The sequence below is a fragment of the Mus musculus genome, chromosome 3 (assembly GCF_000001635.26).
Source record: "Mus musculus strain C57BL/6J chromosome 3, GRCm38.p6 C57BL/6J".
Lineage (NCBI taxonomy): Eukaryota > Metazoa > Chordata > Mammalia > Rodentia > Muridae > Mus > Mus musculus.
Genome location: NC_000069.6, coordinates 107039477 through 107054763, shown reverse-complemented (window position 1 = coordinate 107054763; position 15287 = coordinate 107039477). Strand labels below are relative to the sequence as shown.

The window sequence follows — 15287 nt, the reverse complement described above, 5'->3', positions numbered from 1 at the left end:
ATTGAGCATTATAACCCCATAATGTTTTGAACAAGGTGGTACACAGATGAATGTGATTGCTATTTTAAGTGAATAATTTAAATTATTTACTCTAATTTACTAAATAATTCACTCTATGATTGTGATAAGGAATGATGGCACAGCATCATTATTAAACATTTACTCTTTGAGACTTTATGGGGCTCTTAGAAGTGTAATCCGGAGGTAATGGAAAAATATCTGGGGAATGTTTGAAGCCTTTGCTGTCAGGGAGGGCAAATGATAGATGATGAAAAGGCTGGCACTGTTGACAAGAGCTTAGCTTTTGATGCTTCTTCTTTTGTGTGGGGGCGGGGCGGGTTAGGGGGAAAAATGGAGGGAGAGAAGGGAAAAGGAGCAAGGAACAGGGATGAGATGTCTGAAGAAAGGAAACCATCTTTTGGAATTATTACTGCAACAGGATGTTTACAGGTGTTTTATTGGATTATGTTTATAACATTTGCTGCAAACACTTCAAGTCCAATGACAAATGGACGTGTGCTGACTGTAAGAAAACATCACACAATCCAAACTCATAGGTATTAACTCAACAAAAGGCCTCAAATTAAGCAGAGAACATGGTATAAGAATGTAACTTTATATTGTGATGTGGTAAGTAGATCTAAATCAATGGCAAAAGAAAATTATTATAAAAATATAAAATGCACATTTGTTTTTACATCATGGTTAGAATCCTATTGTTATTAGGAATAAATATTATTTCATTTTATACAAGATAATACTTGCATAATTTACCTATTTGATGAGGAAAACCAAAGTCAAAGTCACGAAATATTAAATACCAGTATAATATGCACATGTTCCTTTTAAATATTCACAGTAACACTGCATTGCACAGAGAAAGACAGAACACATCACAGACTCTTGCTGAGTTACAAGGGAAAGCAGTTTAGTGTCTACCTGATGTTTGAGAACAAAAAACAATGTAGTATCTGACATGGATTAAAACATGAATGTTCTTCATATTCAAACTGAGAAAGTCATTGAATTGTAATTTAACCTGGGAAAATCCTTAAGTACATCATTAAACGTTGAAAAGCTTACCAGTATTTGAACTGTGGCTAATGTTAAAAATAGTGCTATGACTTAATCATTCAGTATTTCCATATAGTTGCTGGAAATGTAGGTTTCTTTTTAAATACACTTCCTCGCTAGCCCCCCTTTCTGCCTTTCCCCTACTCATAAAAACAAGAGGCTAAAATAAATGATTGCTGTGGGAGCCTAGCTTTCCCCCTCTGAATCAGAATGGCTGCAAATTTTCTAGCTGCTTTAAAAAGACTGCTCAGAAATTAGTTGTTACAATGGGCTTTTTGCAAAGCAAGTAAAAGAGATAGTTGAAGAAACATTTTTTAGTTTGGCATGATGGCATTAAATGAATATGAGGGCGTACAGTTCGGGTGTGGGGACTTAATATGTACCTTTGGGTACTCCATGTAGGTAGATACAGTCCGGAAGTTATCTAAAAAGGTCTAACATAACCCCAATGACTCCTTTCCAGTAAAACCTGAAAATTTCAACACATTTTTAAAAGTCTCAGTTTGAAGTACATTGGCAGCGATAGGGTACATGCCAGGATGAAAAGTGTAAAAAGAATGACATTTAGAGCCACTATGGGCACATTAGTTAAGATAAGTTATTTGATTCCTCAAAACCTTGATTATTCAATCTTTTAACTTTAGATGATATTAGTTATTCATGTGAAGAGTGTTTTAGAAATTTATATAGAATATGTTAATGATCTTTGCAATGTATAAGTAGTCTATGTAAATAAAACACACGTAGACTCCAAGAAACACTACATGCACTGTTTGCTTTCCTTTGTATGTGGTATATATTGTATGGTATATATATGTATATATAATATATATGCTTTTAAAAAACACGAATGACAGCATTTATGGGGTAGTCCCCAAAGTAGTCTACACAGTTCTCTCACAGTTGAAAAAAGAGCATTTTCTATTTGGTTTATTGCCACACAATTGTATGGCATTTAAAAAACACTTTGACATTTTAAGTAAACTAAATACTTAACCTTCCCCACCCCCACCCCCCAGCACAAAATGATCACACCACAGAAAAAATTTACCATAAGAGAAACACTATGGATGGTTTACTGTGTTCAGTTCACAAATGGTTGTCAGATACAGTATTAGCACAGTATGCTGGAATCACCACTTAGCACAGTTTTCAACTTCAAAAGAATTGATGAAACAAGTTCTCATGATCACAGATACTATCACATATGCAAGACACTAAGTTACACCTAAGATGAAAATTCAGATCCACAAAACTAAATATCAGATTAAATGCTTTAGCTAATTGCTCCACTAGTCAAAATATACATCTCCTATTATGACAGAGGCATTTTGAAACTTGGCCCCTTTTCTGAATGGAAGGGATATGAGACTAACTTTCTGGACAAATAATCTCAGTATGACAAAATATTTCTGTGTTAATCAATGGACCGCTACCACTTTAATAATTTTTCTATTGTCTGAATTCTGGCATTCTTCTAACCTATGTCTTCCTATATTAAAACCAGCCACCAAAAAATACTTCCATTTTCATGGTTATTGTCACCTGTTATCCTTATTGTGCAAAAGATACAACCCTTCTTTCTCCATTTGTTTCACTAATGCCAAACAGAAGTGTTTGGGTTATCCCTGAATGGTTTTCTCACTCCTGAGCAAGACTAATTACAGTACGGCTCTATCAGGCCTCCTTTGTATTTAAAAATTCATAAAATTTTACGAATATTCTTTTGTATTATAGTTATAGCTTCTGTGACCAAAAGGGCATTAACTTTGAAATGTGACAGAATTGTACCCTAACAGTCAGTTATAGTTCATTGGTAAGTACAATATTATTATTAAATTATAAAAAGTATGCAGACTAACTTGAGAAGACATTTGTTTGTTGGATGAACTCAATATTAAAAGATAAAATGGCAAATTTTAATAATTCATCCATATCAATGAAAATGAGGTCAAAGTATTTCAGGTCTTGTTGAGTCCAAATAGCAGTGTTAGAAAAATAAATGCTTGAGTTTGTAATCGATTCAGTTACTTGAGACCTCTGTGATATCCTTGTGACTGATGGGATCAACGTATATATGTCTGGATGGCTGTATTTTAAGAATCTGAAATGCCACAGAATACTAAAAGATGAAAAGAAAGATGCAGACTATCCAATTCTAAATTAAACTGTTCCCTTTAAGAATTAAGAAACGGGAGTTCTGCGAAGTTAAAGGGACTTTCCCGGGACAGATGAGTGATTGGCAGATCCAGCGCTGCACTGCAGATCCCTGCCTAAGCTCCCAAGTGTAAAAATACAGAGACCATAAGGCAAACACTTCCGTTCTCCAGTCTTTTCCCACCCTTTCCTACTTTTACTCTCACAATGTGCTATAAAGTTCTGGAACCGTGTCAGCATTTGATGCACACTTTGCTAATCACCTTAACATCCTATTAATGTCACCAATATCTGGCCCACCTCGTTAGCTATTTAATTAATCTGCTTCCCTTCTGCAGAGGGATCCTCAGCTTCATTTATTTATTTATTTATTTATTTTTCATGATCCTATTATAGCTGAGTGAAAGATCTTAGAGGAGAAGGAATCCTATTTCCCTCTTCTTACAATTTGAAGAATGGAACATATTCATACACTTTCAAGGCTCAAATCTTATTTCAATTTATTCTTTAGAAATGTATCAAAAATCTTCCTATGTAAGTATTCTTCAAAGCATTTTTAAAGAAATGTATATAATAGGATTTGGTAACTGGAAAGGGCTTTTAAGTTTGCTGAACCTGGTGCACACACTCTGCAATTCAAGAACTAAAGCCTGGCAATGTTAGTGACTTATCTGGGGTCCCAGAGGTAGGCAGTGGGTTAGAATGCCAGGATCCTGTAACCTAAGCCTATGCTATTTTTTACTACTCGTGGTGTGAATGTTTTGGTATGTTATGCATCTGATACTGTTCTGTGCTTTTCTTTGGTGTGGGTGGGTAAAAGTCCAGGTTTTGTCTTTATTTGAAACTGTAGCCTATAATCATAAAACAGATCTACTATTACATATATTACATTGCTTAGAGTTGTGTCATTGTATAAAGGTAGTTCTTGCATAACTTTGCAACACCTACTGATCCTTACAAAAAAAAAATCTGAAAGTTTAAGAACCCCTGTTTTTTTTTTCTATCTACCAGGATTGCTTTCCTGCCAACCAGGCTGGGACCATCATTATGAGGAGTCAGATGATTGCAAAAGGCTGACTGTTCCCCATGCTAGTATCTCTACTTCATGAGTACACTAACAAAAACAAGGTGGTGGCTATATCCCCATTTTAAGGGATTAATCATTTAATCCCTCTCGATTGGAGGCTCATGTCACTCAAATCAAAGATAGTTGTTATCCATTTATCTTCACTAAAACTATAGTGATGTGACCTCCAAATTTTGAGCATGAAGAAATTACCAGGAAATTATTAAAAATCCATTTTAGACATTGCCTCAAAGAAAGTTACCTGGATTGTATTTATGTCTATTTTGGAGTTGCTGGATGAATTGGTGTTTAGTTAAGAGTCTCATAGATAATGAAATTCATCAGCGTATTTTTTGTAGGTCATTATAAAACTTATAATCCTGGCCTTGAGACTGCTATATTTTTACAGTAGTTAAGCTTCCAAAAGTAGTCATTACTTTTCATTCACGTATTCAGGAATATTTTGATAATAAACTATGGAAACTAGTAAAGTAGTGTACATATTAAATGTTCACAGTTTGACTTTCCATAAGGCTTATGAAATAATATACAAATAGCTACCATTCTGCTGAGATGTCACAGTAAATACAATAATGGCACTAAAGTTAAATGTTCCCAAATGGGAAGCCATCTTCAAGACTTCCCAAGTCTCTTTTCCAACTAAAAATTTGCCTTTTTTTTACATTGAAAAAGAGTTCAATTTCTAAAAGAATATAAAAATAGAAAATGAGTCAAAGAATCTTTTACACATATAATTTTGAAGAAAAAGTTATAGACATCAAATGAGATATTATATATATCTTTAAGAATGTACTTTGTCTCACCATACCAAACATCTTGTGAAAATAAAATAGAATTTAATATATAGGAACTGTCTAGATATAACTAAATATTAAAATTTAGGTAACACAGACAACTTAAACATAGAATAATTACTAATATATTCTTGTAAAATTAAGGTCAACTAAAACCTACCTAAAATCTAATTGTAAATCTATTATTTTGACTTAAAAAATAAAGGAATGTTTCATCAAGCAAGGCACATTTCTTTTAGGCAAGTCTGTTTTTAATACCATTCATCTGGGCACAGTGTTGACTTCACTTATTTGTGTGAATGGGCTAATCTACCAACGGAAGCCTTTGGTATATTCACACCCTCACAGATAAAGTTAAATATAATTCAGAACATAGACTATAGAAACATATCCCACAATTAAATACAGCCCAGTACCTCAGTGAAAAAATACTACAACAGTAGTTGGCTTGCTAGAAACACACACTAGGCTATCTTTATCTGTGACACTGATGATTGCTTTTGGACAATTTGACTCTACCAGAATGTCGATAGGTTGACATGATACCTTAACATTTACTATTTTTTTAATTTTAATGTTCCTCTTTATCTCCTGCTCAATTTCATTTGTACCACTCGTAATATGAAGAGTACCCTCCAGCTTTGAGTTCTTTCCATCATATGAAGCATCGGTTGAGATGTATCCCCGAATATGAACTGAGACAGAAGTATGTAACTGCCACTGCACTCTCATCCATGCAGCCTGGAACTGAGCATCCATCTGGTCAGGGTCACGCTGCAGTTCCTTATGTGGGGCTCTTAAGGGACCTGTTGGATAGAGAAGACTCAATAATTTACAGTCTATTTAGCATTTGAAATTACAGAATTTATGGAAAGAGAAAAGTTCCATTCATTAATATTCAAACTTCGAGTTCTCTTACTGTTACCTGTCAAGTTAAAGAAATTCCATTTAAAAATACTGTAGACTATATTTTGAATGACTTCAAACTGCAAATTGTAAAGCTTCAGATTATGTCAGTTATAATTTTTCCATTAATAACAACCCAGGATTTAGTTTAAGCCAGTAAGATAGAGTGCTTTGGGAAAAATACCCTCGTCCTCAGGGTCATGTGACAAGTTTCAAGTGATTGTCAGAAAAATGTATTATCTTCTCAGTGGTTCCCGAAGGCTTCCTTGCTGATTCTATCTCCTACCATGGTAAGCTAAAATGAGAACTCTCTGAACCGAACAGAAATTCTGTCCTTAGTGAGGTGCTTGCTACACGGAAGGAGTGGGGTGAGGAGATGGGAGAGCGAGAAGGAGACACAGAGAAAAGATGGGAGAGAAAGGGGAGGGGGTGGGGAGAAAGCTGTGGAATGAGTGTTAGGGCCTAGCTTTTCATTACAAATCTACTTATCCTTAAAGTATGACTATGCACAGTTATGTATCACTTTAAAGAATTAAGACAAAAACTACATCATCAGGGGTTGTGAAGAACAGGAAATAAAAGCTACAAGTTTGGAGACTTCCTTCTCTCCCCCACTAGAAAAATTCTTAGAAATGCAGAGATTAACTTGTAAAAATATAGTATTTAGCAACAGTATGGTTTTTGGTTTTACCCAGAATCTAGAATGGAGTGTGGTACACAGTAAAGATTTTATATGTTACAAGGGTCAGTTCCTACTGCTTTTTAAGCAGTGTTTGACACACTTTTGGGTATTCACTACATGTATGTTGAGTGAATACACAAAGGATACATTAAAATTGGTTATGTCATCAAAACATTTGCTTAGTCTGAAATACAAAGGAAACTCACAAGGACACAAACAAAGACTGCTAAACCTAGGTTGAATGTGTGAACATTATCTATCAGATTCATAGAGAAGATGGTTTCTCAAATCCACTGCTGGCCTTAGCAGATGTCCCTAAACCTTGAGCAAATATCCAAAGATGAAGAACTGGAATTTCATCATGTTTCTGGAGGGAGAATTGTTCACTCATGAAGCTGCAAAATGAAGCCTACTGCAAGCTGGGTAATCTGCAGAAACATTTTTTCTTCTTGGTATGGATTACACTTGGTCATACTGACCAAAGACATACTTTCTTTACAGTATTTTTCTTGAATAAAAAGTAGGAGTATATTCAAAATATGCTTAGTTTTTATTTTGAAAATATGAAATCTCCAATGATCTAATTATTGTCATTAGGAAGAAAATACTAATAACAGGAATGATCTGGCCTCTATTTTAGAATCTAAGTACCTACTTTTTTCTTGGTGCTCCTGAAGCCTGTTTGTCTTGCTTCAGATGGTTCTAGTCAGCTCTACTTGCTCTGGTACTGTTATAACCTTTAGTAAAAGTGACTGGGCTTTGTGTTTTAGAACTTACATATCCATAACTTCTTGCATCCATAACTTCTTGCAGAGAGAATACCTTGTGTATTGTATGGATGCATCACTTATCAATTAAAAAGCCTATGGCCTATGGCTTAGGCAGGAAATAGGTGGCACATCCGGGAAGCAGAAAGAATTCTGGGATAGAGCCAGTCAGGGGAGAGTCTCCTGAGAGATGCGATGAGATGGATGCATGGTACCTGATGCATGGACAGCTAATCAGTCACGTGGCAAAATGTAGGTTAAAGTATTGGGTTATATAAGTTATGATCTAGTCAGAGTAGAGTCTATCTATATGGCCAAGGTATTTGTAAATCTATTTTGAGTCTGAGTCTTATTTCTGGGAGCATGGGGCTGGGAGGAAGAACCAGGACCTAACTTTTATAACTTCCTGTCAAGGTCTTTGAGATTACTGAATAAGAATAATATGGCATGGAGGCTGAGTGAATGGCTCAGTTGGTAAAGCATTTGCTGTGCAAGCATGAGGACCTATGGTTGATCACCAGGATCCACTTAAGGCCTGGATGTGATGATGTGTGCTTGTAAACTCATCCTGGGGAGGTAGAGACAAGTGGAGACCCTGCAGTTGATTGTCTAGCCAGTCTAGTCGCTTGGTAAGCCTTGGGCCACTGAGAGATCCTATCTAACACAACAAGGTGGATAACTCCTGAGAAATAACACTGAAGATTAACCTCTGGTCTTTATATGTATATGCACACATGTGTACATGCACCTGCACACATGCACCCACACAAGCACATATCTACCAATATGCACACACACACACACACACACACACGCACACCATACAACAACCTAATAGGTTATAAAAGTGGAAAAGTTGTAATTCTATAGGAACAACAACAACAACAGGTGATATCTGGATAGTAATAAGGATGCTTATGTTAGTGGATAAGAAGTGGGTTGAAAAGAAAAATACAATCATTAAATATCAAAATCATTTATATAAAAAGGTACAGGAGATATTGTAGAAAATGATGGCCTATAACTAAAAACACCTACTCAAAAGGGCAACAAAGATGGTCAAAGTTTAATAATTATTCATCTGCAAAGAAGCAACTCATAACTCTCACTAAATGAAAGAAATATACTCAGTTTATGGAACAATGTGTGTCTGATGAGAGGGCCAACGTCATTCTAAAAAAAATGTAGATTTTTCTCTGTTCTCACAATGTGTCTGTATTTTAACATCTATTAAAGGACTTAAAATTGGCTACATTTCCAGTAAGTTCTAAAGTTCTACCAGCTAAATAATACTAAGTCCAAAGACTAGGACATTTTAGTGCTTTATTTTTTACAGTTACCTGATTGAGGTCTTGGAAGTTATGAACTCTTGACAAGGAACCAAAGGTTTAAGCAAACAGTTCTTAAAGTTAGCAATATGAATGATATGAACATCGTCAAAAAGCCCTGGAAAATCATTGGAAAATGAGCCTGTGAAATCTAACTTGACTTTGAGAAATATCAGGAATATTTAAGTCCACTACTAATACATATCTAAAATTCACAGATCTAAGCCTGTAAGTAAAATATCTAAATTTTACATAGCACAGTAAACTGTTCTGTTCAAATCAGTAAAAATACTTGCAGCTAAAAGATCTATATAATCTAGAAATAAAGCAATTAAAATACAGTTTTTCTGGGAGAAATAGTTTGTCTTTAGATTTATCTACCCAGTCAACGTGGCCATTTAGAAATCTGACAGATGGCTACTAGCAAGATAGATCAGTGGGTGAAGACACTTGCCACCAAGCTCAATGACAGGAGTTTGATTCCTACAACTCATATGGCAGAAAAAGAGAACCAACTCCTGAAAGTTAACTGTCTTGTGACCTTCACACTGGTATTGTGGGACACACCCACCTACCTAAAAATACATACACAATTAAAAAAATTAAAAGCATGAAAAAATAAAAAGTATTCATTTCTATTTTTTTTTGTTTTCTGTTATTTCTTTAAGAAGACTGACAATATTGTCAGAATAGAGTATTTTACCTCATGTAGGCTTATTTGTCAAGCTGCTAAAAGGAGTTTTCACATTCTGCTGGTCTACATACGTAAATCCAAACACATATGTTGATTTTAATTTGCTGACACACTTAGTGAGAAAATGGCACTACCTGGATATGCAGAGGAGACATCCAGGTCATGCACTGGTCTGGTTTGCTTGGGAAACCAAGAGAACAGAGAAAATTCAAAGGGGGTATAGAGAAGTATTTCTATTCAAATAAGGAGAATTCCACTTCCTGCAAAAGAGAATGCATCTGAAATCATGGCACTATCTTTGCTTAATAAAAAGATGAAGTCCTCTGGGGAATCATTTGTTCTTTGGGATTTTCTGTACTACTTGGGCCATTACGTCTATGCAAACATGTATGAGGAGTAATATTTATAACAAGTACTCTATTAGCTACTATGTAGGAACCATGGTCTCTGGGAAGCATTCTAAGTTCTAAGCACCCTTGATGATATCCATACTTAAGTTATTTATATTAAGGGAATCCATCTTTACAATTGGGTAGAATTTCTTTATTTCTTTTTTATGGATTTTTTAAAATATTATTTTTATTAGATATTGTCTTCATTTACATTTCAAATGTTATCCCCTTTCCTAGTTTCCTCCCCGAAAATCCCCTATCCCCTCTCCCATCCCCCTGCTCCCTAACTCACTCACTTCTGCTTCCTGGCCCTGGCATTCCCCTATACTGGGGCATAGAATCTTCACAAGACCAAGGGCCTGTCCCCCCATTGATGACCGACTAGGCCATCCCCTGCTACATATGCAGCTAGAGACATGAGTCCCACCATGTGTTTTCTTTGACTAGTGGTTTAGTCCCAGGGAGCTCTGGGGGTACTGGTTAGTTCATAGTGTTGTTCCTTATAAGAATCTGAAGTATGTTATACTAACTGGAAGCCTTCCCATCCATCCATCCAACCAACCAACCAACCAAAGTGAAAAACCAAACCAAACCAACAAAGCCAAAAAACAAAAGCAGGAACCTCAGAAAAAAGGGTAGATGTAGGAGCCAGAGGGGTTGAGGAACCAGGAAAACAGGGCCCACGGAATCAACTAAGCAGGGCTCACAGGTGCTCACAGAGATCAAAGCAATAGTTATGGACCCTGCATGGGTTGGTGCTGGTCCTCTGCATATATATTGTGGTCGTTTAGCTTGGGGTTTTGTGGGACTTATAACTATGGGAATGGAGTTCTCTCTGACTCTTTTGCCTGCTCTTGAGACACTTTTCCTCCTAGTGGGTTAACTCGTCCAGTCTTGATATGAGGGAAGGTGCCTAGTCTTAGTGCATCTTGCCATGCAGTGTTTCTGTGGGAGATCTGCTTTTTTTCTTAAGGGAAATGGAAGAACAGTGGATCTGGGGAGAGATGAGATGTGAGGGTGTTTGGAAGGAGTGGAGGGAGGGTAGGCTATAGTCAGGATTTATTGTATGAGAGAAGAATAAATAAAATGGCAGGGTAGTGGTGGCACAAGCCTTTAATCCTAGCCTTTGGGAGGCAGGCAGATCCTGAATTCAAGGCCAGCCTGGCCTACAGTGACTTACAGGACAGTCAGGACCACACAGAGAAACCCTGTCTCAAAAAAACCAACCAACCAACCAAAAAACAAAACAAAACAAACAAACAAACAAACCAAAAAACCAAAAAAGAAAAGAAAAGAAAGAAGGTTTACTGAGGGTTCCATGCTAAGAACAGAGTCAAGGAAAAGAAAGCTGGGTTGCTAATCAGGACTGTCAATAAAAATCCAGGGGAGGGACAATGATGGGTTTGACGAGAACTTTCTTAGTAAAAGGTTTGTGGGGATCTCAACAGAAATTCCAAGAGTCTTTGTATTGTGACAGTTTCAGCTTAGAGGCTTTTTGGAAAAAGAAATTCTTGTTCTACTTCTGTGAATCTTCCATAAATGAAGGCGAGACCCCACTGTCTGCCGTGTCCGAACATTCTCTGGATATGATGAAACACCATTTGTGGCTTACTGGAATGCTATATTACTAATGAGCAGAACCCTCAGTGTTTTTCAGTGCACAGTTCCTATCCTCTTACATTATGATAACAATATGGAACTCAAGGAAATGCTGGAACCTCTTTTCCAGGTCTCCCTTGAAATGCAAATGATGGCTGATGATACAAGTTCTGAAGTGCAAGGAGAATGCATCTGATGGAGATGCATGGAGAGGTAAAGAGAAGAAGAAGGAAGAAGAGGGAGGGTGAACATGAAAGCACTCCTTTGTAAATGTATTTTCTTAGCAGTTTGGAAGACAAAATTAGACCACAGTATCATTAAAAACCAAGACAAACAGCTGTAAACCTTCTAACAAGTTGAAATCATGAGACTGTATTTGCAATTTGAGAATGAGGATATGATGAATACTATTATCAAATGCCACATAACCCTGGCCAAGATGTGAAAAATCTGTTAAAAAGGGTTTAGACTTTGTATATAGCTTTCCCTTCCTTTTTTTTTTTTGTTTTAAGAAAAAAAACTCTCTCTGATTTATCTTTCTTCAAAGATAAATACACTCACAGAAGGTGTATAAAAACAAATGTAACTGAACTGAACACACACACACACACACACACACACACACACACACACACACTTACCTGCCTCAGCAAAACATAGGAAATCCTACAAACCAGTAATTCTATCTTCCTTAGTTGAAAGGGAGCATTACCAAACAGAAAGGGGAAAAAAAAAAAGTCCCACCATGAGACGCTATCCCTAAATAGCTTCTTCCAGGTCTAGAACTTCTCACCTCTATCTCAGTGTTTCCATAAGTCTTCAGACAGGTGGGGGGGGGGAGGGGATATGCCTCTCTGCATTTCTTAGTTGGAGGGGTTATCACTTCTATTCACAGCTGAGAGGTGGAAAGGGCTTGAAACTGCTGCAGAGAATGTTGAAAATTTAAATGTTTAGAAAATATAGCTATGGCTCTTAAAGGAGTAAGCTCTTTGCATATATGTGCTGTACATATGCCATGTATGTCATATGTGCTGTAGTTATATGCTGTGTTATATGACAAACATGTAAATAAGTTTTGTATAAACCACAACCTTAAATTTCTTTTTCAGTGCGTATTCATCAATTCTGTTTAGAGGCTAAGAAATAACACTTTCTTTTCCATGTAGGTGTCTATGGTTTTGTTGCCATATTTGAATTTGGCATGATATGAGTTTAAAACACCACATAGAAAAAGGAATAGCAAGCATTGACTTCCATGGTTTTCTCTGGATCACTGGCTGTGGGGCACAGACAACCTCTCAAGGGTGCTGATGAGCTGTGTTCATCCAGCCACAGAACTCACAAGAATCTCATTTCAACACTCAAGATGTTCAGCTATGTTCAACAGCCTGTCGCTGGCAAAGCTAATGGTTACTGGCAAATGTAGATTCATTAGCACTTTATTCTAAGCCCAAGTCACTATCCACTGTCATGTTATAAAAGATTTAGGATCTTGGTGAAGGGGCTACTGCCAGTACACATGACAAAATTATGTCCTAATGGTTTTTGATCTGTCTCCTAATGACAAATGGAGTGACTAGGTGAGCCACTAGTGCCACAAGTTCCAATGACCTGAGAATTTTCTGCTTTCTATCCTGTTGCAAGCAATTCTTACTTTTGTGCAGAAATTAAAATGTTTACATTGATTTCTGGCATGGTTCCTTAGTAACCTAAGCAGAGTACAGGAAATGAAAAGCCTAACAATTTACATAATGCTTTTTATCACATGGCCAATTAAAACACATACAACCGGGAAATTAATATAAAAACAGAGAAATCCCCTTATCCTGGTAGGCATCCCTAATATGACTGATTATGCTTTCTAAGGTTAAATCCAGACACATCAATTATGTGAGAAAAGAATCTTTGGTTATCAGGGAAGTCAATCTCTGGTAAATAACTTAGCTTTGAGTTTCCTGGTTATACACAGCTTATTATTAAGAAAGGGTTAATTTTCAGTGTGCTGAAGAGAATAGGTTTCTACACTTTGGTTAGTAATATGGACTGAAGTTAAATGTAAAAGCATAAGGGATTAATTTTATCTTTCAAGATACCCAATAAAAGTAGCATGGTTTTAGATTCATAATGACCTAACTTTTAGTTGTGGCTGGGTATTTCGCTAGCTTGAAGTCATAGGGAGTCATTTTAACTTCTGTCATCTAGCTTTCATCCTCCTTAAAATAAAGTTAATGGTACCTACCTTACAGAACTGACAAGGGTTCAGGACATTGTTGCTCCTTAATAAATGGTAATTGTGTTATCACAGAAAGGAAATAGGAAAACATTACTGATTTCTTGTATAATTAATTACAAAATAGTGTAATCTCTTAATTTGATGTATATCATGAACTTATTTAATACAACAAGTGCATGGAGTACTACTTATTATTTTATACTACAAAAAAAAAAAAAACCCTAAGGAACAGAGAAGTTATGTAATGTTCTCAAGGTCATTCAGCAGATACCAGAGCCAAATCTTGCTGTATGACAGCAGAACAGCCTCTTTCAGCCACTTCAGTAAAAGCCTGCAAATACTAATGTAAGATGGCAGCATTCACCTGACACAAGGTACCGCTTTCTGTACCTAAAACATCCACCACGCCTAAATCAAAACACAGAACCTATAACCTTTAAGGAGTTTCCAATATGGCGACTGGAAACAGTTACATCACCTGAAAGCTCTGACTCAGAACCTGGGCTATTTCTCTGGTTAAGAAAACAAAAGGTCTCCTTCAAACTCCTCTTATTTAAGAAGCATAAAAAAATGGTCTAACTTTACTTATTTATTGAATTAATCAAGGTGTCTACATTTCAAAGTGGGAATAAAATTGTTACCTTTATGTTAAGGTCTTTTACGAGATTGCTATGTGTTTAACATCAAAATGGGCCATGAAAGAAACGTCTTTCTACCAAGAATATCAACTGTTACATCAAAATGTAGATTAATGTTCAAAGGTCATACAAGCAAAGGAAAGTAGGTAAAAATCCTATTTCGACACAAAGAACAAACAGAAGCCAGGTAAACATAAATTAATGCCTCTATTTTTTGTGTATTCCCTTTATCTTTCTTGTTATAGTTTCCATTAATACTTCCCACTATATATTAGGTAGGGTTATGAAAGTTTACCTGAAATGATTTTATGTCATGTACTCTAGAGGGACAGACTACTTATGTGTCATTAAATCCCAAAAGCAGTTGTGTACAATTCACATAACACACATAAGGCAAAAAGACTGTTGAAATAAAATGCTAATCATATTTCAATTTTAAGCATTTGTTTCAAGAATGATACCACAGATAATAAGTAATTATGTAAATTAAACTGGGCTACTAACCTAGCAGTTGTAGCATTTGCCTTTTATTCAGTTTAAAGGGGGAAACAAATTGTTCAGAAGCCAAGAGGGTTGGTTAAAGCAATGGAGTACTTTTCAGTTCAGCTTGGGAGAAAGCTGCTCAGAGGGGAATTTTCTGCATCCCTTTGCCATAAACATGGAAACCAAAAGATAACCAGAAACATGGGGAAAATGGGAAGAATTTCTTAATCTTTCTAAAGGCAACTGGCATGTAATATAAAACTGTCTGCTTTGCAAATATAAACCTAGTTATGAACAGAAATGTCCCTGGTTCCCTGCACAATAGACTACTTGTAGGGATCACATAGGACAGGGCTCACCTGATTCTGTCTGTCTGCTGGCAGCTCTCAGCATGTGGCTGTAACTTGCAGGTGTTCTTTCAAGTCTGATCATTTCCTGAACCTCCTTTTTGTA

The 15287-nt window shown here is 36.3% G+C and overlaps 2 long non-coding RNA genes across 3 annotated transcripts in view; one reads left to right on the top strand and one right to left on the bottom strand.

Annotated features, from left to right (window-relative positions):
* Positions 1-15198, top strand: part of Gm38712 — a 53334-nt gene extending 38136 nt beyond the window's left edge. For both annotated transcript variants that reach the window (XR_003954542.1, XR_867554.3), the window contains one exon: positions 11611-15198. This is a non-coding gene — a long non-coding RNA (predicted gene, 38712). The remainder of the gene's footprint in view (positions 1-11610) is intronic.
* AI504432 (expressed sequence AI504432) lies at positions 442-15260 on the bottom strand. The gene is made up of 2 exons (NR_033498.1): positions 15194-15260; positions 442-5918 (listed from the first exon to the last, which is right to left on the bottom strand). It is a non-coding gene; the product is annotated as an expressed sequence AI504432 (long non-coding RNA).
* Between the last annotated feature and the right edge of the window lie 27 nt (positions 15261-15287).